The sequence below is a fragment of the Salmo salar genome, chromosome ssa12, assembly GCF_905237065.1.
Source record: "Salmo salar chromosome ssa12, Ssal_v3.1, whole genome shotgun sequence".
In the NCBI taxonomy this organism is placed as follows: Eukaryota; Metazoa; Chordata; class Actinopteri; order Salmoniformes; family Salmonidae; genus Salmo; species Salmo salar.
In genome coordinates, this window is record NC_059453.1 from 34,509,389 (window position 1) to 34,526,981 (window position 17,593).

At 42.2% G+C, this 17,593-nt stretch overlaps 1 protein-coding gene across 1 annotated transcript in view; it reads right to left on the bottom strand.

Annotated features, from left to right (window-relative positions):
- LOC106564855 (E3 ubiquitin-protein ligase pellino homolog 1) overlaps positions 1–17,593 on the bottom strand; it is a 62,380-nt gene extending 44,787 nt beyond the window's left edge. The window contains exon 1 of the mRNA XM_014131317.1: positions 17,293–17,593. The gene's annotated coding sequence lies outside the window, so the exon portion shown is untranslated. The remainder of the gene's footprint in view (positions 1–17,292) is intronic.

Here is a 17,593-nt window from a genome sequence, read left to right on the forward strand (position 1 = left end):
ACACCCCTCTACATAAACACACACCCCAAACCACATAAAACAAATACCCCCCTGCCACGTCCTGACCAAACTACAATAACAAATAGCCCCTATACATAGGGCCTTCAATTAGAGGCAACAAGGAACAGCTTCCTCCAATTGAAGGCCTAATCCCAATAAACTAAACATAGAAATAGACAGACTAGACTGAACATAGAAATACACTAACATAGAACATAGACCAAAACCCCGGAATACTCTAAACAAACACCCCTCTACATAAACACACACCCCGAACCACATAAAACAAATACCCCCCTGCCACGTCCTGACCAAACTACAATAACAAATAGCCCCTTTACTGGTCAGAACGTGACACTTACATACTTCATAACAGTAATAGCGCTTGATTTAGAAATCAGTCTAGGACCACAATTAAATAGCTGTCCCTGGATGGCAGTGATGTTGGGTAAGGTCTGAGGCTGACTATTGAGCCCCACATTGGATGTGTCATAATACCCATAAAACCTAGCAAGTCAAACATGGAAATGGTTCCAATCTTTTTTTCCATAGGAGATTTTAGAAACACTTCCAATGAATTCATGTTAATTAACATAACATAGCATCTCCAGGCCTCCATATATACAAGCCACTGATACGGGCCTTTGGAACATCTATATAAAAAAAAGTATAATAAATCATTTTTATATATACCATCACAATAAATCCACAATTTATTTTAGTCAGGTCTAAAGAAACATTATTATATGGAGAAAATGTATTTCAGAAGAACATAATATGAGTATGTTATCTGGCTATACGCCATGCCATAGGCTGTAGCCTTGTTCATTTAGCAGACAACCAATGCGTATAAGTTCCATGCCGTTATTTTATATTATATGATTTTATAGTAAGAATATAATTTAACATAGCTGAATAAAATAGAAAGGATATTTCTCCCATTACAGAGTGAGCGTGCGTGCATGTGAAGTGGCTATGTTGAGCATAAAAGTGATCATTTGAAAAAGGTCCTATATGCTAGATTTAGAGTTATTTGGCAACTTAAGTTGTGAATGATACAAACCTTAGAATGTCTTCGAAATCAAGGTATGGGCTGCATGATGCAACTATAGGCTACTGATGATTTGAGAAAGTTGCAAAGTTGCAAATAAAAGCTTGCAAAATGTTCCTTGCCTCAGGTTGCACACGCTGTTCTCTCATGAAGAGATCATATTTTCACCCTCTTCTCAACTGAATCTTGTCTTTACTAACATGTAAAATTAGTTTAGATTTTGAATGTCCCATTATCAAATTGGCAGGAACAGGGGCAGGGGAAAAAATAAATGTCATCTGTATGCACTCAAATAGTGAATCGAGGCCAGGTAGACTACTCTGGTTATTTCACTCCACACACAACCACTGTTTGAGGAGCATGCTGGGCGACAGTTGATATTCCGCCCAAACTCTGTATGCCATGGGCTCTCCAACCCTGTTCCTGCAGCTACCCAGTGCTTCATTTTGGAAACCAAGTGAAATCTGTTCAGGAACATCGATAGTAACATATTTTCACAATGAAACATATTTCATTAAACTGTTGACAGCCCATCTCTCTGAAGGAAAGAGGGGAGGAGATGGAAACGCACAGTTATGAGATATTCTGCAGCTAAAGGTAATGTGTCAGCCTATTAATTCTGAAAATATAATGCCCTATTACTAGGCTATTCAAAATCAAATACAAACTCACTATAATTGTAGGCTAACTCTGTAAGCCGCCCTGCACATCCAACAGCATCATCTAGGCCTATACGTTCACTCCCAGACTCATGGATAGAACGTTTGGAGTTTAGAATAAGGTAACCAGTCCATCCAGTATGCATAATAATACAGTCAAAGGCGATTACTAGAATTTGTTTAATTTTGTATTGGCAAGAGCAATTATGTACCAAAGACATCTTAAATTAGTTTTTTTGTATGTTTTTCTGCCCTGTGTAATATGCGGTAGCCTATGTATTGTATAATGGCGCAATCATTATTTTAATTCTTTTTTTTTGGGGGGGGGGGGCCTTATATATAGGCCTATGCGTATGCATAAGCTCTAATATGCATATGGCTATTTTGAATGAATTATTACCTTAGAAAGCGCTGTATTAGACTTTGAAACAACATCCACAACGACCATGTTTTCTACTCACTTTCAACCTGTTGAACTTCTTTCTTCAAATTGATCAATCATAGTGTGGTGAGTTTTAAAAGCACATACTGTTTTGATGATACTTATTTGATGTGATCTTCTAATGCATTTGCATTGATGTCAGAGTGGTTAGAGGGACAACAGAGCCCTGAGAACCAGCCCATCAGTGACCTGATGATCATTAGCAAGTTGGATACTACCTACACATGTCCAGACTGCATAAGAGGAGACTACCGTGACTCAACGGTTCTGTGGAATTTTAATGCGGTCAGGTCTCATGATGAATGCCAGTGTGGTGGTAATACAGTCAGCGCAACAGCCCTATTCACAGGTAATTTGGATTAGTCATGTACAACAGATGCACTTGTGGAAAAAAACAGTTTCTGTGGTTTGTATGGGGAGCCCACAAGATGCACCTCAGTGAGAACATTCTGCAACTGTGCCATGGAGGAGGAGCCTGGAACGTCAATGTTTCAACTGAACTCCAAATAAGAAGTAAGTAGAGTTGGATAGGACACACCATACGAAAATCATGTGGCGTGCTTAACAAGAGCAAGAGAGAGCGAGAGAGAGGGAGAGGAGAGACAGCTCTAAATCGGGACCAAAATTGTGTAGTGTATACTAGGATGGGGCGGTATCCAGATTGTCATACCGACCTTATGCCATACCTCGATATTCGGTAAAACCGGGACTGAACACAAGGGGCAGTGTTTACAAACCCCACTGATACTCTGTAATCCGAAGGTTAGCAATGCTAACAAGTAAGTGTAAAATCCCATAGAGAATGCTAACGAGCGCATTGCAAACATTTTATACAGTGTCTGACCTAAACTATCTGCTGTTACCAAGCGAATGCTTGATTTTGGAAGAAGCTAACCACCCACTAAATTAACAAACCAAATGTTCAACTGCAGAGCATTTAGCACATTTTAGACCGTTAACCTAATAGTTATTATAAGATATCTAGCTGGCAAACATTTAGTTGTGAATTCCATACTGTAATTAGATCATCTAGCGCATGCTACACAACAGTGAGTGATTTACAAGGCTCTCATCATTTTGTGCTTGTAAACAAACACCACGTGACTGGGGACTACCATTAAGTTTCAGAATGAAAAATGATGTGACAGGTGAAATGAAGAACGCAATCTTCTTTATCTTATTATTTTGTAAATGTTTACATTTTTTGAATTTTGATCTTGTCTCTTTGCTGAAACTCCCCATCGGGCTTGGCAGGCGAAAGTCGAGTCATGCCTCCTCCGACACATGACAGGCCAAACCGCAATTCTTAACACCCACCCACTTAAACCGGAAGCCAGCAGCATTAATTTGTCGGAGGAAACACAGTTCAACTGACGACTGAGGTCAGCTTACAGGCGCCTGGCCTGCCACAAGGAGTCGCTAGAGCGCGATGAGCCAAGTAAAGCCCCCCCGGCCAAACCTTCCCCTAGCCCGGACAACGCTGGACCAATTGTGCGCCGTCCTATGGGACTCCCATAGTATCTCTGTGCATTCAAATTGTCATTGATAAAATGGAATTGTGTTCGTTGTCCGTAGCTTATGCCTAACCATACCATAACCCCACGCCATCACGAGGCATTCTGTTCACAATGTTGACATCAGAAAACCGCTCGCCCACACGACGTCATACACGTAGTCTGTGGCTGTGAGGCTGGTTTGACGTACTGCCAAATTCTCTAAAACAACGTTGGAGGCGGCTTATGGTAGAGAAATTAACTTTCAATTCTCTGGCAACAGCCCTGGTGGATATTCCTGCACTCAGCATGCCAATTGACAAAACTGCACATTTTAGAGTGGCTTTTTATTGTCCCCAGCACAAGGTGCACCTGTGTAATGATCATGCTGTTTAATCAGCTTCTTGATATGCCAACCTGTGAGGTGGATGGATAATCTTGGCAAAGGAGAAATGCTCAATAACAGGGATGAAATACAAATTTGTGCACATAATCTGAGAGACTAAAGAAGAATAAAAATGTGCTTATGGAACATTTCTGGGATCTTTTATTTTAGCTCATGAAACATGGGACCAACACATGTTACATGTTGCATTTATATTTTTGTTCAGTGTACCTAAAAAGTTGCTACAAATATTAAAATGTATAAAAAAAACCTTAAAAGACATTGTTTCAACAGTATTGACGGTATTGAAAACCAATCCTGTGGCTTTTTCCAAATACCCCGGTATACGGTATATACGGTATACCGCCCAAGCCTGTTAACTATACACTTTTTTCTCCCTCATACACGCACGCACATGAACACACACTCATAAAGGTGATTTTTGCTCCAGTGTTTAACCGTATGACGCAATCACAAAGATAACCATCAAACAACCACAACCAACCATCAAACAGCAGCAGGTAGGCGGGGCAACCAATAGACACACATTCACAGGCCAAAAATGCCCAGTAGTCAGCGCTACTTAAGGAGATATACACTCACCGGACAGTTTATTAGGTACACCCAGCTTGTACCGGGTTGGACCCCCCTTTGCCTTCAGAACAGCCTGAATACTTTGGGGCATTCTACAAGGTGTGAGAAACGTTCCACAGGGAAATTGGTCCATGCTGACGTGGTACATTCATGCTGCAAACAGCCAGTTCCATCTCATGCTGTATTGGGTTGAGGTCTGGGACTGTGCAGGACACTCAAGTAAACTGAACTCACTGCCATGTTCCAAGCATTGTTTTTCCACTCCTCATTTGTCCAGTGTTGGTGATCGCGTGCCCACTTGTATTTAGCTGATAGGAGTGGAACCCGGTGTGGGGTCGTCTGCTGCAATAGCCCATCCGTGACAAGGATCAACAAGTTGTGCGTTCCGAGTTGCCATTCTGCACACCACTGTTGTACTGCGCCGTTAATTGTCTGTTTGTGGCCTGCCTGTTAGCTTGCACGATTCTTGCCATTCTCTTTTGACATCTCTCATCAACGAGCTGTTTTCGCCCACAGGACTGCCACTGACTGGATGTTTTTTGTTTGTCGCACCATTCTCTGTAAACCCTAGGCACTGTCATGCTTGAAAAGTCCTGGAGGGCGCCCGTTTCTGAGATACTGGATCCGGCGCACCTGGCACCGACGATCATACCACGCTCAAAGTCATTTAGATCACTCGTTTTGCTCATTCTAACGTTCAATTGAACAGTAACTGAATGCCTCGATGCCTGTCTACCTGCTTTATATAGCAAGCCAAGGCCAAGTGACTCACTGTCTGGAAGAGCAATCCATTTTCGTGAATGGGATGGTGTACCAAATAAACTGTCCGGTGAGTGTACAGTATACTTACACAATAGACTTGTAATGTAATAATAGTAGACGGCACTACTGTAAATAAACACTTACATTTACTGTACTTTTACTTGTAAACAAAGTCCATGTGTCTATCCTTCTGGGCGAATGAACTGTAAAACTCCTCCCTGTTGGCCCTCAGTTTTAAAGGTATCTCTGTCTCGATGCAATGGAGATGATGGCAAGGGATTAGAGTCGTCCTTGATCGTTCCGGTTTCTACTGTTTCAGTGCAGAAAATGACCTCTCAACAGACGCTGATGTCTCTGGTATAGTGAGGACCAGCTGCAGTAACTTGGGGACAGTCTGTGTCAGGTCATGCTGAAACAAAAAGCTGAGGAGCTTTCCAGGTGATTTGTCTCATACCATTTGTGAACTGTACAATCCGACCATTAATGAGCAGTGCCACAATTGATCTTCTGATTCCACTGACTGGATCTTAATTTGATCACTCTTTTGTTGCCGAGTGTATCTGTATTTGTTCACCGGACATGCTACCTGTTCCAGACCTGCTGTCAACTCTCTAGAGACAGCAGGAGCGGTAGAGATACTCTCAATGGTCGGCTATGAAAAGCCAATTGACATTTACTCCTGAGGTGCTGACTTGTTGCACCCTCGACAACCACTGTGATTATTATTATTTGACCATGCTGGTCATTTATGAACATTTGAACATCTTGGCAATGTTCTGTTATAATCTCCACCAGGCACAGCCAGAAGAGGACTGGCCACCCCTCATAGCCTGGTTCCACTCTAGGTTTCTTCCTAGGATTTGGCCTTTCTAGGGAGTTTTTCCTAGCCACCGTGCTTCTACACCTGCATTGCTTGCTGTTTGGGGTTTTAGGCTGGGTTTCTGTACAGCACTTTGAGATATCAGCTGATGTAAGAAGGGCTATATAAATACATTTGATTTGATTTAGTATTTTTGAGTTTTAAAGAGGCTTCTAAAGTTTGTAATTTCCACTTAGACATTTCAGACTTGATTTGCCCTAACAAAAATGTTATCAACCCCTACAAAAATGTCCATTAATTATCATCCACATAATAATTCACATTTCCTGTTGCTACAGGATTCTTTTTCTGCTGTAGCAAATTGGCTCAAATTAAGATCCTACATCTGTACCCGTACTCCATTGTGTGCAGAAAGGAACAAAATAAACCAAACATACCTAGACATGTCCCAGGTCACAACAATTCATTCAGTTTCACTTCTATTTATTTCATGCCCAAAACAAGTGATCCGCCCAGGCATCATTGACAAAGGAAACCCAGGTCTTTAAACATAGGCCTCTAACTTCTCCCATGGTCTTCTCTGTCTGACCCTGGCCAGGATTGGAGAGGCCTTTCCATGTCGCTCTCCCGCTAAATGGGCCATTAGATTAATAAATTATGAGAATCTGATGACGCGGTGCCCGCCCGTGAAAGCCAGGCAAAGCTGGCACAGAGCTGGCACCCTCTGAATGCCACTTCGTGTGCCAATGGGGACAGCCGACACCTCAAAGGGGCAGATAATGCCACCACTGTTGTGGGGGTGCCATGTCCACAGCTCCACCCCTTTCAGTGCCAGCGCCAGAATCACACTGGCAATGAGTGGAGATAATATAAACACGTCAAGGAGAGGTTCTGAGATGAGAAGATGAGTGGGAATGACAAACATCGCTATATTTGTTTATATTATTTAGACATCAACAGAGGACCACCAGAACAACAGAGTACACAGATATAGTACCTTCAGAAAGTATTCTTACCCCTTGACTTACTTCACACTTTGTTGTATTACAGCCTGAATTCAAAATGGATTGTTTATATTATCTCCACTCACTGCCAGTCTGATTCTGGCACTGGCAATGAAAGGGGTGGAGCTGTGTACATGACACCCCCACAACAGTGATGGCATTATCTGACCCTTTGAGGTGTCGGCTGTCCCCATTGTGAAGTTATACCTAGGCTAAATATAAGCCTTCCACAACCATAAGACCCACTAAAAATTTAATTATTTTATCAAAATAGTTTAACCTGTTTTTTGTTGTTGCAATAATCCCTGATCTGGCTTTCAGATCTCATCAACAATCTCTCAAGCCCACATGCTAACGATTAGCCAGCTAATCTTTATATTTCATGTTTAGCCAACTTGGATCTATTTGCTAACAAGGTTGAACGGTTGAATTATTATGAACACACCCCTCTGTCTGTCTCCAACTGTTCGAAAAGCATGTTAGCCTGTCCACTTTGTTCAGATGTTGAAATCCAGTGGCCTACCTTATCTTTCAGAAGGAGATCGAGGTCCCAATTCCTTATATAATTGTGATTTATGCTTATTGAACATTTATAAAACACAGACTAGACAGCTAGTATAACAGTCTTTGGCTAAAATGCTGCTAGCGGTACGTGGTACCCCAATGCCACACGCGACAAACTGAGCATTCATTTTCCAGAATCAATGCTCATTGATACTCTCGTTTTAGTAGTGTCTGCTCTGAGTGCAATTTGAGTAGTTGAGAGATAAAATGGGTATCGTTACTTCTCCTCTATTACAGTAAAATTATGTCTCAATGTGTTTTGGTGTCCATATGACCGATTCTGTTGGACCAAACGTCAAATATAAATAGCGAGTTGAAACCGCTTGTCAGAGAGGAAGATGTGATCTCTCAACTTTGTTGGCATGAGAGGCAGAGGGAGTGGTTTGGTGTGTGTGTAAACCATAGAGGAAGAGGTGAAGCAAGAGGTTTTGCTCTCGCTAAAATCTGTCCAAAATAAGGCCAATGCGTTTCTATGGACTTATTTTGGACCTAAGCTTGTCGCCTGCCTTCCCGCCTTTGGAACAACAACTCCCATTTTAAGGGCGGTGTATATAATGACGTGCATCTCGTCATTATATACAAATCTCTGGTTTAAATTGGAAGATGCACACAGCACAGAGGAGCGAAGGAGACTATACACCAAGTCACTTGGCTCTGTCATATCCTCTGTCATATCCTCACATGGTCTCTCCTATCATTGCTATGCAGACGACACACAATTAATCTTCTCCTTTCCCCCTTCTGATAACCAGGTGGCGAATCGCATCTCTGCATGTCTGGCAGACATATCAGTGTGGATGACGGATCACCACCTCAAGCTGAACCTCGGCAAGACGGAGCTGCTCTTCCTCCCGGGGAAGGACTGCCCGTTCCATGATCTCGCCATCACGGTTGACAACTCCATTGTGTCCTCCTCCCAGAGTGCTAAGAACCTTGGCGTGACCCTGGACAACACCCTGTCGTTCTCTACTAACATCAAGGCGGTGACCCGATCCTGTAGGTTCATGCTCTACAACATTCGCAGAGTACGACCCTGTCTCACACAGGAAGCGGCGCAGGTCCTAATCCAGGCACTTGTCATCTCCCGTCTGGATTACTGCAACTCGCTGTTGGCTGGGCTCCCTGCCTGTGCCATTAAACCCCTACAACTCATCCAGAACGCCGCAGCCCGTCTGGTGTTCAACCTTCCCAAGTTCTCTCACGTCACCCCGATCCTCCGCTCTCTCCACTGGCTTCCTGTTGAAGCTCGCATCCGCTACAAGACCATGGTGCTTGCCTACGGAGCTGTGAGGGGAACGGCACCTCCGTACCTTCAGGCTCTGATCAGGCCCTACACCCAAACAAGGGCACTGCGTTCACACACCTCTGGCCTGCTCGCCTCCCTACCTCTGAGGAAGCACAGTTCCCGCTCAGCCCAGTCAAAACTGTTCGCTGCTCTGGCACCCCAATGGTGGAACAAGCTCCCTCACGACGCCAGGACAGCGGAGTCAATCACCACCTTCCGGAGACACCTGAAACCCCACCTCTTTAAGGAATACCTAGGATAGGATAAAGTAATCCTTCTAACCCCCCCCCTTAAAAGATTTAGATGCACTATTGTAAAGTGGTTGTTACACTGGATATCATAAGGTGAATCCACCAATTTGTAAGTCGCTCTGGATAAGAGCGTCTGCTAAATGACTTAAATGTAAATGTAAATGAGACCAAAAATACATGAGAACAAGCAGACATAAACACACATAAAAAAATAAAACAGAACAAAACCTTGATTCTTGCGATACAGGCATTTTGAATATCCCGCAAAAACATATATTTGAATCAATTAGATATAATGTATCTACCACAAAGGCAATGAGGCATAGCTCAGCTGGCTCTGTAAGTAGATCACATCAGGTTACAAATTGTGTGTTGCAGCGACTATACTACTCTTAGCCAGCCGGAACTGGGAACAATCACACACCTTTGCACCCTACAAAGACTCCCTTAGAGTAGGTTTTCAATATCATTTCGAAAGACAGAGAACACACACATCTCTGACAAGATGTATTTTTAAGGTCCCAACAGGTTAGCAGATAAATGAGAGCTGATGCCATGTCTTCTTGAAAAGAAACACCCTGCAATTCAGTCACATTTCTATATTCCCTGTCCATGAATAAAGCCAGTTAACTCCAGAGGACAGAGGCCCATTCACTGGCCTGTAACTGGATAATGGAGGAGCTTTGCAGCTATAGCACAGAGACCCACCCTCTCCCAAGACAAGGAGGATGACTTTTAAAGTGACTTCACTCCTCTGCAGCAACAAGGACACTGTTGTTGCACCCCTTTCATTCCTCTGGTGACAGACGTAGCAGCCTCCGGTCTGACTGGGCGGTGAATCGTTTTTAACTTAATATAATACATCAATAAAATCAATTTAGCCTCAAATAAATAATGAAACATGTTCAATTTGGTTTAAATAATGCAAAAACAAAGTGTTGGAGAAGAAAGTAAAAGTGCATTATGTGCCATGTAAGAAAGCTAACGTTTAAGTTCCTTGCTCAGAACATGAGAACATATGAAGCTGGTGGTTCCTTTTAACATGAGTCTTCAATATTCCCAGGTAAGAAGTTTTAGGTTGTAGTTATTATAGGAATTATAGGACTATTACTCTCTATATGATTTGTATTTCATATACCTTTGACTATTGGATGTTCTTATAGGCACTTTAGTATTGCCAGTGTAACAGTATAGCTCCCGTCCCTCTCCTCGCTCCTACCTGGGCTCGAACCAGGAACACATCGACAACAGCCACCCTCGAAGCAGCGTTACCCATGTAGAGCAAGGGAAACAACTACTCCAAGTCTCAGAGCGAGTGACGTTTGAAACGCTATTAGCGCGCACCCGCTAACTAGCTAGCTATTTCACATCGGTTACACCAGCCTAATCTTGGGAGTTGATAGGCTTGAAGTCATAAACAGCGCAATGCTTGAAGAATTGTGAAGGGCTGCTGGCAAAACGCACGAAGGTGCTGTTTGAATGAATGCATACGAGCCTGCTGCTGCCTACCACCGCTCAGACTGCTCTAACAAATATCAAATCATAGACTTAATTATAATATAATAAACACACAGAAATACGAGCCTTAGGTCATTAATATGGTCGAACCCAGAAACTATCATCTCGAAAACAAAACGTTTATTTTTTCAGTGAAATACGGAATCGTTCCATATTTTATCTAACGGGTGGCATCCCTAAGTCTAAATATTCCTGTTACATTGCACAACCTTCAATGTTATGTCATAATTATGTAACATTCTGGCAAATTAGTTTGCAACGAGCCAGGCGGCCCAAACTGTTGCATATACCCTGACTCTGCATGCAATGAACGCAAGAGAACTGACCCAATTTCACCTGGTTAATATTGCCTGCTAACCTGGATTTCTTTTAGCTAAATATGCAGGTTTAAATATATATACTTCTGTGTATTGATTTTAAGAAAGGCATTAATGTTTATGGTTAGGTACAGTCGTGCAACGATTGTGCTTTTTTCGCAAATGCGCTTTTGTTAAATCATCCCCCGTTTGGCGAAGTTGGCTGTCTTTGTTAGGAAGAAATAGTATTCACACAGTTCGCAACAAGCCAGGCGGCCCAAACTGCTGCATATACCCTGACTCTGTTGCAGAGGTGACACATTTTCCCTAGTTAAAATAAATGAATGTTAGCAGGCAATATTAACTAAATATGCAGGTTTAAAAAATATATACTTGTGTATTGATTTTAAGAAAGACATTGATGTTTATGGTTAGGTACACGTTGGAGCAACGATAGTCCTTTTTCGCGAATGCGCACCACATCGATTTTATGCAACGCAGGACAGGCTAGATAAACTAGTAATATCATCAACCATGTGTAGTTAACTAGTGATTATGATTGATTGATTGTTTTTTATAAGATAAGTTTAATGCTAGCTAGCAACTTACCTTGCCTTCTTATTGCATTCGCGTAACAGGCAGGCTCCTCGTGGAGTGCAATATAAAGCAGGTGGTTAGAGCGTTGGACTAGTTAACCGTAAGGTTGCAAGATTGAATCCCCAAGCTGACAAGGTAAAGATCTGTCGTTCTGCCCCTGAACAAGGCAGTTAACCCACCGTTCCTAGGCCATCATTGAAAATAAGTATGTGTTCTTAACCTCTTATGGCTAGGGGGCAGTATTTTCACGGCTGGATAAAAAACGTACCCGATTTAATCTGGTTACTAATCCTACCCAGTAACTAGAATATGCATATACTTATTATATATGGATAGAAAACACCCTAAAGTTTCTAAAACTGTTTGAATGGTGTCTGTGAGTATAACAGAACTCAAATGGCAGGTCAAAACCTGAGAGATTCCTTTACAGGAAGTGACCTGTCTGACCATTTCTGGAACTTCTTTGCCATCTCTATCTTTTACTAAGGATCTCTGCTCTAACGTGACACTTCCTACGTCGTCCATAGGCGCTCAGAGCCCGGGAAAAACCTGAATGTCGTCATCCCAGCCCCAGGCTGAAACACATTATCGCCTTTCTCAAGTGGCCGATCAAGGGACTGTGGGCTTAGGCGCGTGACCTGACCGCCCCCGTCTTTGTGATTTTTTCCTCTGTTTGCCGAAAAGGAGATTCCCGGTCGGAATATTATCGCTTTTCTACAAGAAAAGTGGCATAAAAATTGATTTTAAACAGCGGTTGACATGCTTCGAAGTACGGTAATGGAATATTTAGAATTTTTTTGTCACGAATTGCGCCATGCGCACGACCCTTCTTTACCATTTCGGATAGTGTCTGGAACGCACGAACAAAACGCCGCTATTCGGATATAACGATGGATTATTTTGGACCAAACCAACATTTGTTATTGAAGTAGCAGTCCTGGGAGTGCATTCTGACGAAGACAACAAAGGTAATGAAACTTTTGTAATAGTAAATCGGAGTTTGATCAGGGTTAAACTTGGTCGGTGTCTAAATGGCTAGCCGTGATGGCTGGGCTATCTACTGAGAATATTGCAAAATGTGCTTTCACCGAAAAGCTATTTTAAAATCGGACATATCGAGTGCATAGAGGAGTTCTGTATCTATAATTCTTAAAATAATTGTTATGTTTTTTGTGAACGTTTATCGTGAGTAATTTAGTAAATTCACCGGATGTTTGCGGGGGGTATGCTAGTTCTGAACGTCACATGCTAATGTAAAAAGCTGGTTTTTGATATAAATATGAACTTAATTGAACAAAACATGCATGCATTGTATAACATAATGTCCTAGGGTTGTCATCTGATGAAGATCATCAAAGGTTAGTGCTGCATTTAGCTGTGGTTTTGTTTTTTGTGACATTATATGCTAGCTTGAAAAATGGGTGTCTGATTATTTCTGGCTTGGTACTCTGCTGACATAATCTAATGTTTTGCTTTCGCTGTAAAGCCTTTTTGAAATCGGACAGTGTGGTTAGATAAAGGAGAGTCTTGGCTTTAAAATGCTGTGAAATAGTCATATGTTTGAAAAATTGAAGTTTTTGTATTTTTGAGGAATTTGTAATTCGCGCCACGCCTATCATTGGATATTGGAGCAGGTGTTCCGCTAGCGGAACGTCTAGATGTAAGAGGTTAACTGACTTGCTTAGTTAAAAAATATTATTTAAAAAATATATTTAAAAAATATTTTAAAAAATTGGCAAATCGGTGGCCAAAAATACCGATTACCGATTGTTATGAAAACTTGAAATCGGCCCTAATTAATCGGCCATTCTGATTAATCGGTCGACCTCTAGTACATACTGTGTAAGCCTAACAAGCCTTTTAGGACTTTTAACGTAACCCTGTTCACAGAGGTCATAGGTGCCGTTTTCCACAATCCAATAAAGAGGGTTGCTATTGGCTGTAGGTGGCCATTTCATAGGCACCCATCTCTATAAAGAGATTATCAAGGGAAGGACAAAGTCTGATCCAAACACGGCACCTCATAAAAAGGGTTAGACTGCAGGCTAATAAGCTTATGGCTGGCTTTGAGAGAGAGAGAGAGAGAGAGAGAGAGAGAGAGAGAGAGAGAGAGAGAGAGAGAGACTTTCCAGATAATTTAATACAGTCTTTATACAAGGTTTATTATTCTTTATTAACGTCATTAACAATGGGGGGTAAGGGAGATGTCATCATGTCAGTTTAAAATGGAGTCCAAAGGTGACATAACCTCAGGAGTCTGACTTTTGAGGTATCAGATGGAGGGTGGGAGTTTACATTTCAAATACTTTGAATTATTCATTGAGGTAAAACACAGACTACCCTGAAAGGCAAATAAATAATTGTTTAAAAAAAATAAAGTATACCGTGATGTGCCTAGAATGCATCTTCCTCAGAGAGTGAAGATGGCCTTCTGAATTTCAAACTAAAAAAGCTAGGCTACATCTGTGAACTACTGGTGTCATCCTCATACAAGGCACCGATTTAGCTATAGGTAAGGATAACGTCCATTTGCTTATGAGCAGCAATGTCACAGAGAACACATGTCATTGTCTTTCTCTCGGAGGACCTGAGCCCTAGGACCATGCCTCAGGACTACCTGGCATGATGACTCCTTGCTGTCCCCAGTCCACCTGGCCGTGCTGCTGCTCCAGTTTCAACTGTTCTGCCTGCGGCTATGGAACCCTGACCTGTTCACCGGACGTGCTTGTTGCACCCTCGACAACTACTATGATTATTATTATTTGACCATGCTGGTCATTTATGAACATTTTAACATCTTGACCATGTTCTGTTATAATATCCACCCTGCACAGCCAGAAGAGGACTGGCCACCCCTCATAGCCTGGTTCCTCTCTAGGTTTCTTCCTAGGTTTTTGGCCTTTCTAGGGAGTTTTTCCCAGGGAGTTTTTCCTAGCCACCGTGCGTCTTTCACATGCATTGCTTGCTGTTTGGGGTTTTAGGCTGGGTTTCTGTACAGCACTTTGAGATATCAGCTGATGTACGAAGGGCTATATAAATACATTTGATTTGATTTGATTTGATTATACTATCATACAAATTCAGGACAGAAAGTTACCACTTTTATTTGTTTTCCCCCATTCTCCAACCATCAGTTAGAAGAACGGTGAAAACTAGGGAGGTAATCATGGGCAAAACAAAAGTTCCCAAGTGTAACCGATGTGAAATGGCTAGTTAGTTAGCGGTGGTGCACGCTAATAGCGTTTCAATCGATGACGTCACTCGCTCTGAGACGTGAAGTGGTTGTTCCCCTTGCGTTGCAAGGGCCGCGGCTTTTGTGGCGCGATGGGTAACGATGCTTCGTGGGGTGTCAGTGGTTAATGTGTGCAGAGGGTCCCTGGTTCGAGCCCAGGTTGGGGCGAGGAGAGGGACGGAAGCTATACTGTTACACAAGCAAATGTGTTTCCCCTATAGCGTTGAAGCAAAATCGGCCAGGTAGACAACCTCTCCATTTTCCAAGTTCACGGAGAACAAGAAAATTAGAATGCATCCCAAATGGCATCCTATTCGCTATATAGTGTACTACTTTTGACCTGAACCCTACGGGCCCCGGGTCAAAAGTGGTGCACTACATAGGGAATAGGGTGCCATTTTGGACGCAACCTGAGAGAGATAAGAGGCGGTGGCTTGTAGGTGCCCATGATTGGAACTTTCAAACACATCAAGTCGACCTTGATAACAGGAGAGGAATTAAGGAGGGGCGCAAGCAGAAAAAGGAATGTGGAGAGGAATGGATAGGACCAATTAAAACAGCCTTTGTGTCTTTCTGTCCAGTCAGGAAAAAGGGAAGAAAGGGATCTTTCCAGGAATGACTTTCATTAATTGACCTTACCACAGAGGCAGATCTCCAAGTTAGAAAGACTTACAGGCTAGGTGGCGAGTTGTTTAATGTTTTGTCTACTCATTCACTCTCTGTTCAAAATAGATCAGTCACACAAGTTATAACCTAAACATGAACCAACGTCATGAGAATGATGAGCATGTAAGGGCCCTTGACAGGGAATGTAGGCTAAAATACAGTTATAAGCGATGCTTGCACAACACTACACAAACATAGGCTTAAATGTTGGTCATGGCACACCCAATGTTGCTGTTAACATGATATAGGCTCTGAATTACTTAGTAACTTGTAGTAGGCTATGTGTAATACACCATAAGTTACATGTTTTCAGTATGTGCCCCAGGGTTGATGTTAACTAATTGTGTTTCTCTACCCTTTAGCCACTGCCGAGCCACAGAACCCTAACGTGATCCTCACAAAACGGCAGGCTCTGAAAGCTCCATCCATGTTCAGCCTCAGCAACCTTCGGTGACCCCACGTTTGTTTTTCTTCCCTAATCAAGGCATGAAACACACACCCATCCTTAGGGCTTTTCGTCCCATACAAATGGACGTGCATAACTGATCCCAGCACAACCTGTTGACATACCAGGGGTGAGTCGGAAAAGCATCTTATCTGGGAGGTCGGAGTCGAGTAGGGAGACCGGGCATGATTAAATAAAGGAAACAGATCCAGCCCATTTCAGGAATGGAAACTCTGGTGAGAGTGATATGATGGTGTTATTTTTAAACTCTCCCAAGCATCCACTGATGATGTCCTCCACTACTGAGGAGTATAGTCAGATGACAGTATGATGATACCAAGCCAGTTTTCTAAGACAGCACAATCATGAATCAACAGTGCTTATAATAGACTAGAGGGGCAAAGGGAATGTCAAAGTATAGACATTAGGCTACTAACAGCCCTACCATACTCAGATGACAGTTTGATACGAAGCCAGTTTCTCTTCAAATAGGCCTTAACCTTATATAGAGAAGGGTCAAAGGGTACTTCAAAGTAAAGACAGTATATCCTACACACAAACACAGCTCTACTGTGATAGGGACAGCAATGAATATGACTGGACAGTTGAGCAAATGAGCCGAATATGGGGGAACAAAAGAGGGAATCACGAGGCCAGATGCTCGAGTAAGATGATGCATGCAAATCAGTTTACGTTGTGGGAACAATAGCCCCCAGCTGGGCTTTCTATGTGCGGGCCAAACCAGTTTGTCAACCACACAAGGGAAAGAGAGACCCTTCATTGTGCACAACCAGTAACGTAATATACATACTTCAAAAGTGCCATAGACATTTCAAGTACACATACCTACCTCTCTCTTAATAGTTAAATGGGTAGGTAGGCTACTTGGTTTTCAATGTGTGAATGATGACAATGGGCTATAAACCAACCTCATTTTAGGTATTTCTTACTGCTGGAAAATGTTGTCATTGTTTGGTTTCTGTGCCATGAATAGACTAACTTGAAAGTAAAAAGTGATACGTTGTATGCTAAGCCTACTATGGGTAACGTTAATAGTCGACAACAAAAAAACGTGTAAAAGGTGTGCAACAATTAACGGTAGGCTACAATTTTATATTGTACTGATGATGACAATAACTTTCCCCTGGGTAGCCAAGCAAATTGCAGGAAAATAACACGTCAGCTACATAAAATAAAGCACATTGTATGTGTTTCAAACTCGCCTTACCTAATGATAATCCGACAGCATCATCTGGACTTTCCCGATATTCGCTCGAAATCCAATTTGAATGCTCCAGTTGAAAAAAACGCACACCGAAGGATGAAAGGAAAGAGATTCTGTCCGTGCTGACCTAAACACCGAATTGTCGAGTTATTTTTACATTCACCTGATAATATATTAATGTTTATAACGTTGTTATATGCTGTCCAACTATTTTCGCTCTAATGTACTGGTAAACGGACAATACTAGAGTGAGTAATCTTTACAATCGCGTCTTTGCTCCAGTCTGCTCGTGCTCACATGAAGT